Source organism: Zea mays, chromosome 9, assembly GCF_902167145.1.
Source record: "Zea mays cultivar B73 chromosome 9, Zm-B73-REFERENCE-NAM-5.0, whole genome shotgun sequence".
In the NCBI taxonomy this organism is placed as follows: domain Eukaryota; kingdom Viridiplantae; phylum Streptophyta; class Magnoliopsida; order Poales; family Poaceae; genus Zea; species Zea mays.
In genome coordinates, this window is record NC_050104.1 from 54,146,169 (window position 1) to 54,165,431 (window position 19,263).

Below are 19,263 nucleotides of genomic sequence, written 5' to 3' on the forward strand. Positions count from 1 at the left end.
ATGTGATAAGAGGTTAAATGGGGGTAGTCCTGGGTGGACACCCTGAGTAACACCTGGGGTGTTACAACCCTCCCCCCTTAAAGGAATCTCGTCCTGAGATTTTGGGTAGAGTCCCTTGGAGGGGTGCTTGAAGGGGTGTGGGTGTGCTACCTTTTCTTTATACTCAAGTTTCTCTTATTAACTGCTCTTCGAATGTCATTCTCTTTGCAACTTCAGAAGGAAGCCCTTCTTAAGTTAAATCCACAACTTAGACTATCCTTGTTATCTAAGTTTTTCTCATAATTGAATTCAAAGGGCAGGTGGGGGTGGGGTCCTGGGGTTACGTACCGACTCCTTTGGGCAGAAAGTCGGGGAAGCGAGAGCGTAGAAAATCCTCAGTCTCCCATGTGGCTTCTTCTGCTGAATGGTGACTCCACTGAACCTTATACATTCTGATTGACCTTGCCCGAGTTGATCTCTCCTTTTGATCTAATACCTCGACGGGGTACTCTTGGTAGGACAAGTCTGGTTCTATCTCAATATCTGGTTCTGGCAGTACTTCAGTGGGTAGGCGAACACATTTCCGCAGCTGAGATACATGGAACACATTGTGAACTGCTGACATGTGAGGTGGCAATTCCACTTGATAGGCTACGGGTCCACAAGCTTCCTTGATCTCGTAGGGTCCAATGTAACGAGGAGCTAACTTGCCCTTGATCCCAAATCTCTGGACACCCTTGGTGGGTGACACCTTAAGATAAACATGATCTCCCACCTCAAACTGTAGAGGCTTCCGCCTCTTATCATGATAGCTCTTTTGCCTGGCCTGAGCAGCTTCTAGGTTCTTCTTGATGATTCTAACCTTTGCCTCTGCTTCAAGTACCAGATCTGGCCCAAAAATTTCCCTCTCTCCTGCTTGAGACCAATTCAGTGGGGTCCTACACCTTCTCCCATATAATGCCTCAAAGGGTGCCATCTTCAGACTGGACTGATAGCTGTTATTGTAAGAAAACTCTGCCAAGGAAAGACACTTGTCCCATTCCTTTCCGTAGTGTAGTGCACATGCTCGCAACATGTCTTCCAAAATCTGATTCACCCTTTCTGTCTGGCCATCTGTTTGGGGGTGGTATGTTGAGCTTCGGATGACATGGGCCCCAAGTGATTCTTGCAATTGTTCCCAAAATTGTGCCACAAATGGTGCTCCTCTGTCCGAGACTATAGTCCTTGGTATCCCATGCAGACGAATTATCTGATCAATGTAGATCTCTGCATACTTCTCTGTCCTGTGGGTGGTGTGCACTGGTAAGAAATGAGCAGTCTTAGTCAATCTGTCCACAATAACCCAAATAGAATCATGGTGTCTGGATGTATTGGGCAATCCCACTATAAAGTCCATGCAAATGTCCTCCCATTTCCAAGATGGTATGGGAAGGGGTTGCAAAGGGCCTGCTGCCTTCAAGTGACTAGCTTTTATTCTCTGGCAAGTGTCACACTCGGATATGTACTTGGCAATTTCCCTTTTCATTCTGGTCCACCAATATAAAGTTCTGAGATCATGGTACATCTTGTTGCTACCAGGGTGCATGGAGAATTTGGAAAGGTGAGCTTCATCCAGTATCTTCTTTCTGAGCTCAGGGTCCTTGGGAACAACCAATCGGTCTCCAAACCATAAAATTCCCTTGCTGTCCTGACGGAAGCACTTGTATTTCTCTGCCTTTTGCTTGATCATTTCCTTAATCATTTGAACACCCTTATCCTCAATCTGTGCCCTGACTATTTGCTCTTGCAATGTGGGTTCCACCGAGATGTAACTCAAGTTACCTGAAGAAACAACTTCCAGGTTCAGCTTGCACAGCTCATCGCACATGGTGGTGACTCTTGCATCCATGCTCATACAATTGCACTAGGCCTTTCTGCTCAAGGCATCAGCCACAACATTGGCCTTGCCAGGATGGTAATGCACTTCCAAATCATAATCCTTGATTAACTCCAACCATCTCCTCTGCCTCATGTTCAGATCTGCCTGAGTGAAGATGTATTTGAGGCTCTTATGATCAGTGTAGATGTTACAGTGAGCTCCCATCAAGTAGTGTCTCCATATTTTAAGAGCATGAACCACAGCTGCCAATTCCAGGTCATGTGTAGGGTAGTTCTGCTCATGGGGCCTGAGTGCTCGAGAAGCATAAGAAATGACTCTGTTCTCTTGCATCAAGACACATCCCAATCCTGTACCAGAAGCATCACAATAAACTTCAAATGGCTTGGTGTTGTCAGGTTGAGCCAGCACTGGGGCTGTTGTCAAATGCTGCCTCAAAGTATGAAAGGCATCTTCACACCTTTGGCTCCAATCATACTTGAATCCTTTCTTCAACAGTTCCGTCATTGGTTTGGCAATCCTGGAGAAATCCAGAATAAATCGTCGATAATACCCTGCCAATCCCAGAAAACTCCGAATCTGCCTCACTGTAGTCGGGGGTTTCCAATCCATCACCTCCTGTACCTTCTCAGGATCAACCGATATCCCATCCTGGGAAATTGTGTGACCCAAGAATTTAATCTCCTTCAGCCAGAACTCACATTTGGACAACTTAGCATACAACCGATGGTCACGCAGTCTCTTAAGCACAGTATGCAAATGTTTGGTGTGCTCGGCTTCATTTTTGGAATAGACCAGAATATCATCAATGAAGACGACCACAAAGTTGTCCAATTCTGGCATAAACACTGAGTTCATTAGGTACATAAAATAAGCCGGGGCATTGGTCAGCCCAAAAGACCTCACCAAAAATTCATACAACCCATATCTGGTAGAGAAAGCTGTCTTGGGAATATCGCTGGCACGGATCTTGATCTGATGGTACCCTGAGAGAAGATCTATCTTGGAGAACACTTTGGCTCCTACCAACTGATCAAACAGAACATCAATACGGGGCAGTGGGTATTTGTTCTTGATAGTCACCGCATTGAGAGGGCGGTAGTCAACACACATCCTCAAACTCTCATCCTTTTTCTTCACAAATAATGCTGGACATCCCCATGGTGAAGTACTTGGGCGAATAAACCCCTTGTCCAACAACTCTTGCAATTGCTTCTTCAATTCTGCCAATTCCGCGGGAGGCATCCTATAGGGTCTCTTAGAGATAGAGCAGTCCCGGGTTGCAATTCGATGGCGAACCCAATATCTCGGTCAGGTGGCATCCCTGGCAATTCATCCGGAAAAACATCCGGGTAGTCACGGACCACTGGGATCTTTTCTACTGGGGACTCTATCATAACGAAGGCACAAGAACGGGTGCATCCCTGGCCGGGTAAATATAAAACAGTCTCGCCATAAGCAGGGGAATGAATTTCAATGGCCCTGGCTGCAATATCCAATACTGCCTGATGCCTGGTCAACCAGTCCGCTCCCATTATAATATCCATGCTATCCAATCCTAAGATGAGAAGGGTGGTTCTAATCACAAGGCTACCAAATTTTATAGGCACTTGCCTGTTGATTTGATAAGTGGCCACTCTACCTCCTGGTGTTGAAATGGTAATGCCCCCATCGGTGTGGTGAAAGGGCAACTGGCACTTGGCACTAAATTTGGCACTGATAAAACTATGCGATGCACCAGAATCAAATAGAATAATAGCAGGATAATTCAAAACTGTAAAGATACCAGTCATGACGGGTGCTCCCTCTGGAATATCAGCCATGGTGGTGAAGTTCAGCCTGCCCTGCCTCACTTGCACCTTCTGTCTCTTGCCTTGATTCTGATTAACATTCTGCCCCTGCCTCTGCTGGTTCCTGGGGCAATTCTTGGCATAGTGTCCGGTGTTGCCACATGTGAAGCACCTGTTGTCATTTGCCTGGCGGTACTGCTACTGCTGCTGATTGTTCCTCTGAGCTGGAAACTGGGTGCGGTTGGGTGCCTGCTGCTGCTGCTGTGGTCGGATCACCCATCTTCCTTGCTGCTGCTGGGGTCCCCTGTTCTGAGTGTCGGACACAATCCTGAAGCGCTGTGGCTGAGCTGAAGGTCCTGCCACAGGGGTCTTCCTCTTCTTCTCTGCCTGTCGAGCTGTAATGCAGTCCTCCTAGGAGATAGCCATGTTGACCAACTCATTGTAACTGTTGGCCCTGACGGTGTTGAGACGGTCGCGGAGCTTAGTGCTGAGCCCCCTCCTGAACCTGTCTCTCTTCTTCTCATTCGTATCTGCGTGATACCCAGCATACTGGCACAAGTCATTAAAAGCCTGGGCATACTGCAACACTATCCTGTTGCCTTGAGTGAGTGCCAAAAACTCATTGAGCTTCCGGTCCATAATCCTGGCTGGTATGTGGTGTCCCCTGAAAGCTGCCTTGAACTCCCTCCATTCCACCTCTCGATCCTCTGGCTGCATGGCAAGAAAATGGTCCCACCAAGTCCTTGCGGGTCCGCGAAGCTGCTGGGTGGCGAACCTGACTTTGGTGACTTCTGTGCAAGCTCCATGGAGTAGTGGGAATTTGGATTCCACCACTCGCAACCACACATCTGCATCAAGTGGGTCCTCTGCCCTGGTGAACAATGGAGGCTGGGTGCTGAGGAACTCCTGGTAGGTGGCTGTCGCGGGGTGACGCTGATGGTCTCCACCACCATAGTGCTGAGGTGGTGGCTGACGCTGAGCTAGCTGCCTCAAGATCTCGTTCTGCTGAGCCATGAGCTCCTGCAGAGTGGGAGGTGGTGGCGGCGGTGGAGGAACGCGCTCATTCTGGCCACGACGCTGCCTCCCGGCCATCTGAAAAACTACATATATACTTAACACCATATTTCCAAGTTCAAGATTTTATCGCGGCGAAAAGAGTCAAAAACAAAAGGATAGACTCCAACTTCAACAAAAGGATTTTAAAAGGCATAAATTTTTCCTTTCAAATTTAAACTGATAATAGCATCCATCAAACATGCTTACAAGAGAGTTTATCACGGTTACATCAATTGTCCCAAAAAGACTCAACTCTATCTAGCCTAGTACCCCAAGGGTGCAAAAGCTAAGCTAGCTGCGAGGAGTCCTACCATCACCAACGTCTAACTCTACCCTGGACATCTAGTGAGCGAACGAAGCAACACTCGACTCAGGGGAAGGTGGTCTCCCTGAGCCAGCAGTGTCCACACTAGAGGCAGGATCCTCTCCTCCCTCGATGTCGACGTCCTCGTTAGCTTCCAGGTCCTGGATCTCCTGGTGATGCATGTCCAGGTGCTCATTAGCCTCGGCAAGCTGCTGCTGGGTGTTAATGAGCTGATCCTCGAGAACCTCGATGGTGTTCTCCCTGGTGCCTACTAGCTCTTCCAACTCTTGGATATCAGTGGATAGCTGCTCCACCTGCAAGTCCTTCTCCACCATTTCAGTAGACAAATCAACCACGAGCTCCTCTCTATTATCCAGGGTGATCTTTGTGGCCTCCAACAGTGTCATTAGATGGGACATCGCCTCACCGCGCATCACTTGCAGACGGTACAGAGCATTCATGCACCGTACGGTCAAGTGCGCAGTCTGTCCTGGGTAGATGGCCCAGATATCCTTGGCATGCTCCACCCGATCCTTCCACATTGGGTCGTCCTCCCTTTCGGCGGGGAACAAGCCAATGGGGTGGGTAGCCAGCTCCAAAGGATGGAATCCGCAGAAAGTGGTCAATCCATGCAGAGCGATCGCCTCGATCGTATCCTCAGCTCGGTATCCAAAAGACTCGGAGTCCAAAGAGCGCCAGCCTGGCTGCAGGGGATGAGGCTCCAAGGTCATCCTCACCCTACAGCGGGGCACTCTGTGCTTCTCGAACTGCTGCACCGCGTACTGAGGGGGTGTCGTGTATCCGGCCCCCTGAAGTACTTCCCACAAAATGCGGGGAAAACCCTCTCGTGCAAGCCCGTCAGTGTGGGATAGTGCACTTCCGTCCTCTGAGGATCCGTGGGAAGTCATCTGTGTACGGTTAAGCGTAAGTAAAAGAAAAAGAATTATAAAAAAAAGAACAAGGAAAAATAAAGCTCAGCCTTTCTCTAGTTAAATAAAAAGGCACTGGGGATCTAGTTGGTTGTTATCTTATTTTTAAGTCCTTACTCAGTTATCCATTTGCTTAAATTAGAATGCATGCATGCGCGTCCTGAACGACCTCACAACAAGATAAAAGGAATAGGGAAGAACTCCCATCCTGTAAAAGTGGCCTGTAGGGCCTAATTACTTAGCCACCTAGCTACCCTTCTATTACCCTAAGGCTTCACGTCCTAGGTCTATCCTGCTCGTTCTCCTATCTATCCAACATTGTTTCTATCAAATTTTATTTTGGGAAAATGATGGTATTCACATTTTATTGATTCCTCTGTGGTGGTACAAGCTCCGATAACAGCTGTGGCGGAACTGCCCGAATTATTCCAACTTAAGTGCCTAAGCCCCGCCTTAGAGGCTAGACCACACTTAAATAGGAATAACCCGTCAATCCCTCGGATCTAGTCCGACACGGCCACTGACAGGATCAAGTACCACAGTCTCACTCGATGGTGAGTCACAGAGCAAATACAATAAAGCATAAAACCATGCCTTAAAGAGTATTAAATTATTACATCATTATCGGAGTTTTGCAAAAGCAATCATCATTGTTCGAATTGCAGCGGAATAAAACTAACGGTAAACAAACGGAGAGACGGGGAAGCCTGTCCCATCACTCCTCATGCTCCTCCTCAGCCGAGGCAGGGTCCCACTCGACAGTCCAACCCGGTGGCAAGATGGACGGCCAAGTCACTCCAGCAACCATGTCCTCCAAGGAACCTGTAAAATTATGCCACAAGCAAGGCTGAGTATACTAATACTCAGCTAGACTTACCCGGTGTGAGGAGTCTACTCCTCTACCTCTAGACATGCAGCTGTTTGGCTGAGGGGTTTGGTTTGCCAAAAGCACTAGCTGAGTCTAAAATCAAGTTTTAGCTTTTCAAGTTTTAGTATTGTTGGAGACTTGTACTTAAATGCTATGAATTAAGAACAAGGCAACATAAAATGTTAAATGTTAACATCCTTCGTCCATGAAACATTATTCTCTTGAGAATAATGTTTTCGAACGAAGGTTGACAAGAGCATAGTCACGAAGCTTAAACCTTCGTAATAAAATTTCAGCGGAAATTATAAGATAACATAAAATAAAAGGTATGAGAAGGACAAATAAAACGTGTACAAATCACATTATAATTGCTTAATATATTGAATTATTGAATACAGAAATACCTTTGCCTTGGCAAAAGGTTGAATTCCGACAGATGCGATTACAAAAAATACCAGAATGCGTGAACAGCAACAGAATACTGTTCACTATTTATAGGCACAGGACGCAGCCTGTGAGGAATTACAAGTATGCCCCTTATAAAAGCTTACAACATTGACTCAGACCTTCATGGACTAAAAAGTCATTCTATCTTTAAGTCGGTTTATACTGTCGAAGCTTCATGGAAAGGAACCTTCGGCCATCTCATGCAAACAGCTTCAGCCGAAAGCCGCTTCTTCCTTGAAGACCTTCGGCGACGAAGCATAGACCCAACAGTAGCCCCTTTCGCGGTGCTAGATCGTTTTTCGTAACGAGCTTGATCCGTGAAAAAAGTCTCTTAAGCTTCGGGGAGCCGAAGGTCCAAAAAACACCTTCCCTGAGCTCGTTGTCGAGAAACGATTTAATTTCCCAGCACGTAGCGGTCCCACCTTGCAGAGTTTACTGTTTGTCCCTGCGGTCCACTGTGCAGCGAGCGCAAGCGGGTGTGCGCCTGGTGTAAAAACTCTGGCGCTTCGCCTTCTTACCTGCAGCACTATATAAACAGACGAGTAGGTGTGAAGTTTCCACAGCATTCATTGCTATTTGCACTGTTTTCCTGCCAAAATTTTTAACCATCACTGAAGCTTGTCTGTTAGAATCGAACGAAGCTCCAGTTTGAAACCTGCTTCGGAGGAAGAAAATATTAAAGTTTCACAAGTTCATAATTGAATGGCCAGAGTCCGCTCTACCGCCAGGGTTGAGCGCGAGGGGGAGGAAACTGAAGCTTCGGAGACTCTCCCCATCTCCGAAGCCATGCAACGATCGGGTCTAGTGACTTCGGAAAAGATCCCTCATGATGATGCTGAACAAGCAGAACAAGCAATCGCTGAAGCAGAGGAAGAAGATATTGAGGAAACTGATTCCGAAGATGATTATCGCATTGCCATGCCAAGCAAGCCGAGCCACTTGGACTTCGGAAAATCTACTGTTTCGAAGGCTGATCTGTCCAAGATGGTAAAATCGGGCTTTTTCACTGAAAATCAGAAGAAGCTTTTGCGCTTCGGGGGAGAAGAGACTACCCCAAAACCGGAGAAAGATGAAATTGTTATTTTCAAGAGCTTTTTAAAGGCTGGATTAAGATTCCCCCTACATGGGATCATTGGAGAGGTGCTGAAGAGGTTCGGTATCTATTTTCATCAGCTGACCCCTAACGCTATCGTTAGGCTTATTGTTTATATCTGGGCACTCTGAAGCCAAGCAGTGGAACCATTTGCGGACAGCTTCTGCCGGGTTCACGAGCTGCATTATCAAACAAAGGCTAGAAAAGATGGATTACACGATAATTTTGGTTGCTATAACTTTGCCTATCGGAAAACTACAAAGTTCCCTGTAATTAGCTACCGAAGCAAGTGGGCAACAGGCTGGAAATCAGAGTGGTTCTATGTCAAGGTTGATGACGACAAGGAAAAGCTTGTACAAAGCCCGCTGGAATTAATCTTCGGAGAAACCCGACCTCGCTGCAACATGACCCCCGAAGGTCCAACACAACAAGCAATGAGTGAATTCAGAATTATTGCAGAGCATATCAGCACAAGGGACCTGGTTCAAGAGTTTTTAGCATTCAAAGTTTTTCCCAGTTTGAAAGAATGGGAAATGCCGAAGCTACAGGGGGAAAAGAAAGAAGGTGAACTCGTACGTTTACCTTACTATTTCAAGTTTAAAAAGTTCTTTAAAGCACCTTGCCAAGAGTGGCTAGATACGATTGAAGCAATGTGCAATGAAATACTTGGCAATTACTCTAAAAAAGAAGATCAATTGATGACTGCGGCCTTCGGCACCCGTCCGAAGCGAAGGCTAAACCGAGTGTTGGACGCTCTGGAGTTTGAATACCCAGACTATGAAAATTTAAACAAAAATGCCGGAGGCCAAAAAAGGAAGAGGATGACCGAAGCTTCAATCAAAGATGAAGAAGAGACACCGAAGAAGAAGATTCCAAAGAAGAAGAAAGCATCTTCTCCGAAACAAAAAATATCTGATGAAGAAAAATCCCCCGCATCACCCTCTACCACTGATGTAGAGGCCATTCTGCAGGTAATGACTGAATCCATGCCTGCGAAGCTAAGTCCACTAGGGCCTCGACTGACAAAATTTTTTCCGAAGGAAAAGGAGCCCGAAAGAATGAAGAAAACAACCAAAGTAAAAAGACAGAGGATGATCGGTGTGACAGAAGTTATCGACAAGACACCGCCAAGGGCTTCAGCTCGAAAAATATCAGCGGCTGCGGAAGAGACAAATATTGAAATTGCACCTTCGGAGGTCACAGCCGCCGAAGCTGCCTCAGTTGAAGATCTGAACCTAGAGAGCACACTTGAACATATTGACCAAATTCTGCTAGACATGACTACAGAAGAAGTTACCACCACCGCCGAAGAGGCCGCGACCGTAGTGTCGGCGAAAGGGAAAGAAATTGCTGATGAAGCTTCGGAGAACGAAACTTTCATGTTCCGGAATTTAATCGGAGAACAATTATCAAAAGCGGAAATAAAAGAGCTTAAAGAATACGCCAAATCCTGCGGATACAAGCCTGGAGCGCTCCTCTTCGGAGGCGTTGATGATGAAAAATTGGGCTGTATCCGAGATCAAACTGGAGCCAAAATTATCAGTACTCTGTCCAAAAATATCGGATTTCCGAAGCTAGAAGCGGACATCAGCCGCTACCGACGACAACATGTCGTTGGCAGCTTATTTTATTCCAACTTCAAGGTGAACTGCTTTTCCCTTAACCTTTATTATTTCTAAGAACGAAAACATGTCTGACGAAGGTTGTTTTCGTGCAGAGTATGCTTCTGAGCAAAGCCTTGCAGATGCAACAAGATTTTGAAGATAAAAAGCACGAAGTCATGATTGAAAATTTGGAAAACAAAATAAAGGAACAATCAGATGCCTTCGAGAAAAAGAACTTTGAGCTCCAGGCAACCGAAGGACTATTGGCGGAAGCTGAAGCAAAAATAACAGAACTGAACACGAAGCTTCTCCGCCAGTCTGAGCAGTTCGAACAAGAAAAACAAGATCTTAATGCAAAACTTAAAGCCGAAGCTCAAAAGAATTCAGATTTGAAAAAACTACTGGCAAGTCTTCAAGAAAACTGCTTGGAATTCAGCCACAGATGCATTCATCGGTTAAAAAAGATTTTTTACTCAGTTGGAGCCAGCAGTGGAAAATTTACCCCCTCAGCTGAAGATCTACCAAAAACGTTCGAACATATTGAGGGGGAGATTGACGAGCTCGACGAAGTCATAGCTGGGCATGGTGACTTCTGTGCCTGGGTGGCTTCTCGAGGCACTGCTGCGGCTTTCCTGAAGGCTGGCTGCGAGCATGGAAAGATTGTGAATAGGCCAAATTTCACTTTGTCGCCATCAATCCTGGACGACATTCCTGATCTTGCCCGAAGTATCTCGAATAGATTTATAAAAATGATATGGACAAAAGGTGGGCGGGAAAAGGCAGAAGACGAAGCTCGTAGCCACCTTGAACCAGTAAGAAACCATACCTTGTGCTTACCTTTTCTTGTAAGATCGATTTTGACTTACAACGATCTTATTCATGTAGGATGACGAAGCTGAAGTCGAAGGTCAAAAATGATGCCGAAGCCGCCGAAGCCGAAGCTCCTTGGGGATTAGATAGTAGACTGTAAACAATGCTTGAGAAACTTTTGAGAGCTTTTGTAAACGTAACTTTTGTAAATGTAAACAATGCCGAAGGTCTTTAATGAATTCTGTTCATACCTTATTATATATCCTTACCCTCCCATTGTTGTATAGGAAATGCTTTGATGTGGACGAAATTTTTCTTTTTTGAGCCGTCGGCGAAAAAACACCTTCCCTTCTTTTCGTACGCAGCGAAGCATAGAGAACAACATTTTCCCTTTTTTTCCGAAGCTCTCTTTTTTGTGCACGAAGCTCTTTCTTCCCCTTCTTTTTCCTCTTTTTGCTGAAACAACCATTTATGCCATGAAGATGACTATCCTACTTATGCCTAGATGAATGTTTATGAATGCAAATGTTATGATGTAATGTGATGTGCAAATGCATGGCCAAACACGTATCCGGAGTCATATTCATAATCATTTTAAGAACAATCACACCTCAGCTCTGCATTCCCTTAGGAACGACTTTGGAGCTTCTTCGCCTTTACTTTTGGCGGAATCAGCGTTGACTTTTCGCTGTAAGCTCTGCATTCCCTTAGGAACGACTTTGGAGCTTCTTCGCCTTTACTTTTGGCGGAATCAGCGTTGACTTTTCGCTGTAAGCTCTGCATTCCCTTAGGAACGACTTTGGAGCTTCTTCGCCTTTACTTTTTGGCACTCGATGGTGCGTTCTCAGCTTTTACATTTACATTCTTTGGGGGATTTTGCTCTTATAGAACTAAAAAAGAAAATTACACGTGATGGCCCCATTAAAAACCTTTCTCCCCCTTCGGAAAGGAAAAGGGTGCCATGAAAGAAAAAATAAAAAATAAAAAATATGAAAAATTGCATCGAATTATACATAATATCGCCGAAGCTCATCCGCATTCCAAGATCTAGGAATGTCCTTGCCGTCCATATCCTTCAATCTGTATGAACCGGGTCTTGACGAAGATGCTACTAAGAAAGGTCCATCCCATTTCAATTGTAACTTGCCCACTGTTTCTGGATTGGCCACTCTCCGAAGCACCAAGTGTCCTGGCTCAATATTCTTTAGTCGAACCTTTCTATCTCGCCATTTAATTGTTTCGGCTTGATATTTGTTGATGTTTTCCACGGCTTGCAACCTGATCCCTTCTAAAGCATCTTTTTCCACAGAATAATCAGCTTCGGAACCTGATGCTGCCGAGGCTATTACCCTTATTGATCCGGTTTTAGCTTCTTCTGGAGTTATTGCTTCGTCACCAAATAATAACTTGAATGGGGTAAAGCCGGTAGACCTTGATGTTGTTGTATTATGGCTCCACACCACTTTGGTTAACTGATCTGGCCACTTTCCCCTTGGTTGATTGAAAATTGACTTCATTATTCCTGTCATTATAATACCATTGGCTCTTTCAACAAGTCCATTTGACTCCGGATGTCTGACTGATGCAAAATGGATCTTCGTACCAATTTGATCACAGAAATCCCTAAAAGCTTCGGAGTCAAACTGTGTTCCATTATCTACAGTGATAGCCTTTGGTACCCCGAAACGACAAACAATATTCTGCCAGAAAAACTTTTGGACGGTGGCCGAAGTTATTGTAGCTAAAGGCTTTGCCTCAATCCACTTAGAAAAATATTCCACCGCCACTACAACGTATCTTAGGTTCCCTTGGGCCGGTGGTAACGGACCTAACAAGTCAAGGCCCCACCTTTGCAATGGCCAAATGGGTTGTATGAGTTGTGTTAAGGACGAAGGTTGTTTTTGATCTCGTGCACATTTCTGACAACCTTCACACTTTTGAACTAACTCCGCTGCATCCGAAGCCGCCTTCGGCCAATAAAATCCTTGGCGGAAATTTTTTCCAAGCAATGGCCTGGATCCAATGTGAGATCCGCAGAGGCCTGCATGTATTTCTTTCATCAACTCAATACCTTCGGTTCTGGATAAACATTTGAGTAGCGGAGCACAAACTCCATGCTTGTACAATTCTCCTTCTATCATGACATATGGACGAGCCCTTGCCTCTATCCTCCTGTTATAAGCTTCGTCATCTGAAAGGAATTTTCCCTGAAGGTAGGAGATGATCTCAGTTCTCCAATCCTCGCTATAAACAGGAGATATGTTGAGGACTGCTCTTTCAAGAAGTTCTACCGAAGGAGCTTTTATTGTTTCAAAGAATACATCCGAAGGTAAGGGCAGCCCCTGTGCTGCTGACTTAGCTAGCAAATCAGCATGTTCATTTTGTCCTCTCGGGATATTTTTGACAGAAAACCCTTCGAAGGAAGCTTCAACTCTTCGAACCATATCCAGATATTTTTCAAGCTTCGGATCCTTAGCCTTGCAACTCTTGTCAACATGACCCGAAACAATCTGGGAATCAGTTTTAAGTATGGCCCTTCTTATTCCCATTGCTTTTAACTTCCGAAGACCTAAAAGCAAGGCTTCGTACTCGGCAATGTTATTTGTGCAACTAAAGTCAAGCTTTGCCGCATAACAAGTTTTAACCTTGGAAGGTGAAACCAACACAGCAGCCGCTCCTGCTCCGAAGGTTCCCCAAGATCCATCGCAAAACACTGTCCATGCTTCAGCATCTTTACTTGTTTCTTCCTCCTGAGCCCCTGGCGTCCAGTCAGCAATGAAATCTGCTAATGCCTGAGACTGAATCGAAGATCTATGAACATATTCAATACAGAATTCGTTGAGTTCTGCAGCCCATTTTCCAATCCTTCCAGTAGCTTCTCGGTTCCTCATGATATCCTTCAGAGGTTGTGAAGAAGGAACAATTATGTTGTAAGCTTGGAAATAGTGCCGAAGCTTCCTGGAAGCCATCAAGACAGCATACAGTACCTTCTCCAACTCTGTATAATTTTTCTTTGATAAACTAAGAACCTCGGAAACAAAATATATCGGGGCCTGCCTCTTGTCTTGACCATCGATCTTTTCCTGGACAAGTGCTGCACTTACCGCTGAGTGCGAAGCTGCCACATATAATAATAAAGGAGCCCCTGGCATTGGTGGAGTCAATGTTGTTAGGTCTATCAAATACTGTTTCAGTTCTTCGAAAGCCTTCTGCTGGATTGGTCCCCATTGAAAGACTTCGGCTGACTTCAGCACTTCGAAGAATGGTAAGTTTCTCTCTGCTGATCTAGATATGAATCTATTGAGAGATGCCAATCTCCCTGTCAATCTTTGAGCCCCCTTCTTTGTAGTTGGTGGCTCCATCCGAAGTATAGCCTCAATTTTACTTGGATTAGCTTCAATTCCCTTTGTTGAAACCAAGCATCCAAGAAATTTCCCCTTCTTCACTCCGAAGACACATTTTTCTGGATTTAACTTTAAGCCAGCTTGCCTGAAACTGGCGAAGGTCTCCTGCAGATCAGCAATATGATTTTCCTACTTCGTGCTTTTTACAATGATGTCGTCAACATAAGTTAGCACATTTCTGCCTATTTGAGATTGGAGAACCTTCGCAGTCATTCGGCTGAAACTTCCTCCAGCGTTTTTGAGCCCTTCAGGCATCCGAAGATAGCAATATGTGCCACTTGGAGTTATGAAGCTAGTCTTCGGCTCATCTTCCTTCTTCATCCAAATTTGGTGATAGCCTGAATAACAGTCTAACAGACTCATGAGCTCTGAAGAAGCTGCTGCATCAACTAAAGAGTCTATCCTTGGTAATGGGAATTCATCCTTCGGACAAGCCTTGTTAAGATCTGTAAAATCGATGCACATTCGCCACTTGCCATTGGCCTTTTTTACCATAACAGTGTTAGCTAGCCATTCTGGGTACTTCACTTCTCTGATAACTCCTGCACTGAGGAGTCTTTTAACTTCGTTGCGAGCACCTTCAGCTTTATCATCTGACATTTTCCGAAGCCTTTGCTTTCTGGGTCTAAAGGATGGATCGACATTGAGCGAGTGCTCAATAACATCTCTATTAACTCCACAGAGATCATTGGCTGACCATGCAAAAACATCTTTGTTGTTGAACAAGAACCTTAGCAAGGTTTTCTCTTGTGCTTCGGATAACTGAGAGCCCAACAGCACCTTATGTTCTGCTACATCCTCACATAAGAGCATGGGCTTCGGCTGATCTGCTGAAGCTGCTTTCTCCCTTCTGAATTTGTATTGTTCGCAAGCTTCAGCTCCATCTATGTTATGGATTGCTTTTGAATCAGTCCAGTTTCCTTCGGCCCTTCTGGCAGCTTCCTGGCTTCCATGAATAGCGATGGGTCCCTGATCCGAAGGTATCTTCATGCAAAGATAAGTAGGGTGAAGGATTGCTTCGAAGGCATTGAGGGTACCACGACCAATAATTGCATTATAAGGGTATTCCATGTCAACAATGTCAAACACAATTTGCTCAGTTCTAGTGTTATTGATGAATCCGAAGGTCACTGACATGGTGATCTTTCCCAGTGCTACAATCTGTCTCCCTCCGAAGCCACAAAGAGGATGTGTAGCATCATGAATCTTATCTTCTGGCTCTTGCATTTGCCTGAAGGCTTTAGCAAATATGATGTCAGCTGCACTGCCTGTGTCAACCAAGACATTGTGAACCAGAAATCCTTTGATAACACAAGAGATAACCATGGCATCGTTGTGTGGGTAATCTTTGAGCTGAAGGTCCTCTTGGGAGAAGGTAATAGGAATGTGAGACCATCTTTACTTGATGAAGGGTCCTTGCACCCCAACATGCTGTACCCTTCTCTGTGCGTCTTTTTTCTGCTTCTTATTGGCTGGCTCTGAGGACGAACCGCCTGTAATCGGGAGCACCAGCTTCGGGTCCGAAGCAGCCCCAACTCGATCATTGAACGAAGCCATCAGCTCAAAAAGTGGAAGTGAGTTCACCGGAGGTGGGCGCCAATGTTGGAGACTTGTACTTAAATGCTATGAATTAAGAACAAGGCAACATAAAATGTTAAATGTTAACATCCTTCGTCCATGAAACATTATTCTCTTGAGAATAATGTTTTCGAACGAAGGTTGACAAGAGCATAGTCACGAAGCTTAAACCTTCATAATAAAATTTCAGCGGAAATTATAAGATAACATAAAATAAAAGGTATGAGAAGGCCAAATAAAACGTGTACAAATCACATTATAATTGCTTAATATATTGAATTATTGAATACAGAAATACCTTTGCCTTGGCAAAAGGTTGAATTCCGACAGATGCGATTACAAAAAATACCAGAATGCGTGAACAGCAACGGAATACTGTTCACTATTTATAGGCACAGGACGCAGCCTGTGAGGAATTACAAGTATGCCCCTTATAAAAGCTTACAACATTGACTCAGACCTTCATGGACTAAAAAGTCATTCTATCTTTAAGTCGGTTTATACTGTCGAAGCTTCATGGAAAGGAACCTTCGGCCATCTCATGCAAACAGCTTCAGCCGAAAGCCGCTTCTTCCTTGAAGACCTTCGGCGACGAAGCATAGACCCAACAAGTATGATCCTTTTAAACTAGATGAGTACCTCTAGACAATGCCTCACTGACCCCGACTGCCGTCGTGCAGTGACCGCACTTGTACCCACCATAATCGGAATGGGAGACCACGTCTCAGGTCGCGTGAGGAGGGCAATCTGCGGGCAGGTTCACTCAGGTACTAAGCTTACCGATTTACCATATTTCTCGGTATGTGTTTGGTACGTTCAAACACTTGACTCACGGTACCACACCTTAATCCGTATTCAAATTTTCATCCCGTGGACAACCAATCCCCATGGATTGTTGTCCACAACCAGCATCATTATGAGAAGAAAGTGGATACAACCAATTTCCTGACCTCGCGCGAGTGCTAGAAAAATCACTCGACTTCTACCGAGATCCTACTTAATAAAGCAGCTACTCGACCTAGCATACTAGTATTCATCTCCACAGGATTCCTGAGATCATGCAACTAGGGTTTCAAACAATTCCTACACCTAAGTGCACAATCAATCCTACAATCATTAAGTGAAGTAAAATAGCATAAATAACAGGTTATGCATAAAACCGGGGCTTGCCTTCCAAAGCAGTGGCAGGCAGGTCCTCTGGTGCAGGCTCTGGTGCTGGATCCGGGGCTACCTCCTGAGCAGCTCCTTGCTTCGACACGAGGACATACTCTCCGTCAGCAAGGTTACAGTCTATAGAATGCAATGAACATGAATGTCATGATGATGCAGGATTTAATAACATTATGCTAAGAAGAAAACTAAGTTAAGGAGTAACTTAGGGTTTCTTGGTCATGCGGGGCTTTTAGTGAGTTGTGCTTATCACTTTTTAGGTTTGGGTTTTTGTTGAGGATAAACATAGTGGGTTTGTATTGTCTTTATACATTTTAGTGGGCAATTTACAAGGGTTTTAGGATGACACTAATTACCATTATTTATTTTCCTTTCTTTAATTTCTACTTATGGTTTCTAGTGTAGGTTTAAACTATGACAGTGGTTTAAAAATTTCCAAAAATTCTGCAAAAATTACAATGGGTTGCCATTTGCTATTCTAGCCTGTTTTAAGAATTTGAGGCTCAACATATAAAGGCTATGCTAAAGACAAAAAGAATAAAAATTGGGTAAATGGGTCACTTTGTACTACAACTCTTAATTAGAGGTGGGGTCTGTCCTAAGAGTTATTTTTGTTGGCATCTAAAAGTAATAATAGGCTTCTGTTCCAAAAACCACAGAAGGCTAAGGGGTGGTTATTTAGTTATGATTTTCTAAAGTTTAAAGTCAAAAAGGCACTTTCTACTACATTGTTATTTGAAAAATGTCAAACAGTAGATTTCATATTTTTCCTAAGTTTTTATTAACAAAACATTAGTTATCCCAAGGGTTGGGGTGTTTTCACCTTGGGGTTATGTTTGTAGGGTTTTTCTAAGTTTCCCTTGTTTTATTAAAATAAAAGGTATCCTACTTATTTTATACTAAAATAGGGTATGATATATTTTTCCAGTGAACTACATTGAATAAGTATCTTAACAAAAATAGGGGTACCCTCTGGTTCATTATTTAAATCACATTTTCTATTTTTCTTAACCTTAAGCCTATTGTAAAACAAGGGGCAAAAACTAACTTAATGGGGTGGACAGAGAGGTTTAGCACTTTTAATTGGGTCAGTAGGTAGATATAAACTTCTCCAAATTTTGCTAACCCTAGTCAAACAATATTTCTATTTTTCCTTCTAATATTAAGTTTTTAGCAGTTTTCTTATTTAATTCAAAACTTCAGAAAAGAATACAGGAACTATGGGTTTTACTATTTTTATCTGATAGTTCATATTTCCCAGAGTCTAGCAAAATTGGTTTGACAATTTTTGGATGATTATTCTTCAAGTTATGCATTTATTAAGTTATCTGCCATATTAAAAGAAAAATAAATTCGAAAATGGAAAAGAAAACAGGTTTGCGCTGAGGCCCCTGGGTTTTATCTCCCTCTTCTCTCACCAAATAGTCCTTGGTCTACTATTGGCATGGGTCACTGACATTGCATAAAACCCCCTGGACCTAACCGAAATCTAACCCGCGCTCCCTGATTGACTTAAACAGTACCCGCGGCATAGATTACGGCGGCGAGGCTTACCGGCGGCAGTAGAGCTCCGGCGGGGTGGTCAGTGACGTCCGGGAGGTCACGACGGTCACGTCGGTGTGCGGGTCGGCGTCGGAGGTGGTCGGAGCTACCCTGGCCACGAACACAGGCGGAGGGGGTCGTCGGCGGCTCCTGCTCCGGCCAAACCACGACGGTATAGTTCAATTAAGGTGTGCGAGGAGCTTCACGGGGTGATGTAGAGGCCATGCGCGCAATGAATTGGAAAATGGTGCAGAGGCTTACCCGGTCCACGTGCGCCGGCGGGTTTTTGAACTCCGGCGAGCACGATTGCGCTATTCCGGTGACGCGGGTCCTCGGTTCAAGCTTGGGTAAGCTTCACGACCTCACCAGGAAGCTATCTGAGGGCTTGGATCGAACGGAGGAGGACGAGAAAGGGGCTGGCTACGGTGGTTGCTCTCGGGCGGCACTAGCGGGTCGCAGGGAGGTCGCCGGAGCTAATGGCTGGCTCGGGAAAGTCAGGCGAGGTACGGAGGAGGCAACGGGGAAGGCAGCCGAGCACTGGGGTGGGCTTTATAGCCGTGGCGCGGGCGTGGTCACGGGCGACCGCGGGCGCGCGGGGGTTCGCACACGGGCGTGCTCTGAGCGTGCCCCCGGTTGTCAGCTCGCGTCGAACACGTGGAAGCTCGCTTCTGCCATGGTTCAACGGCGGTTTTGAGCACCATAGCGTGCGTATCTTGGCAAAGTCACTGTGTACGGTCGCTTCCCTGCTCCATATCCTACCTTTTTGCTGTGAGTTCCAAGTCAAGATATGGTCGGGGTAGGGAGATTGAGGGG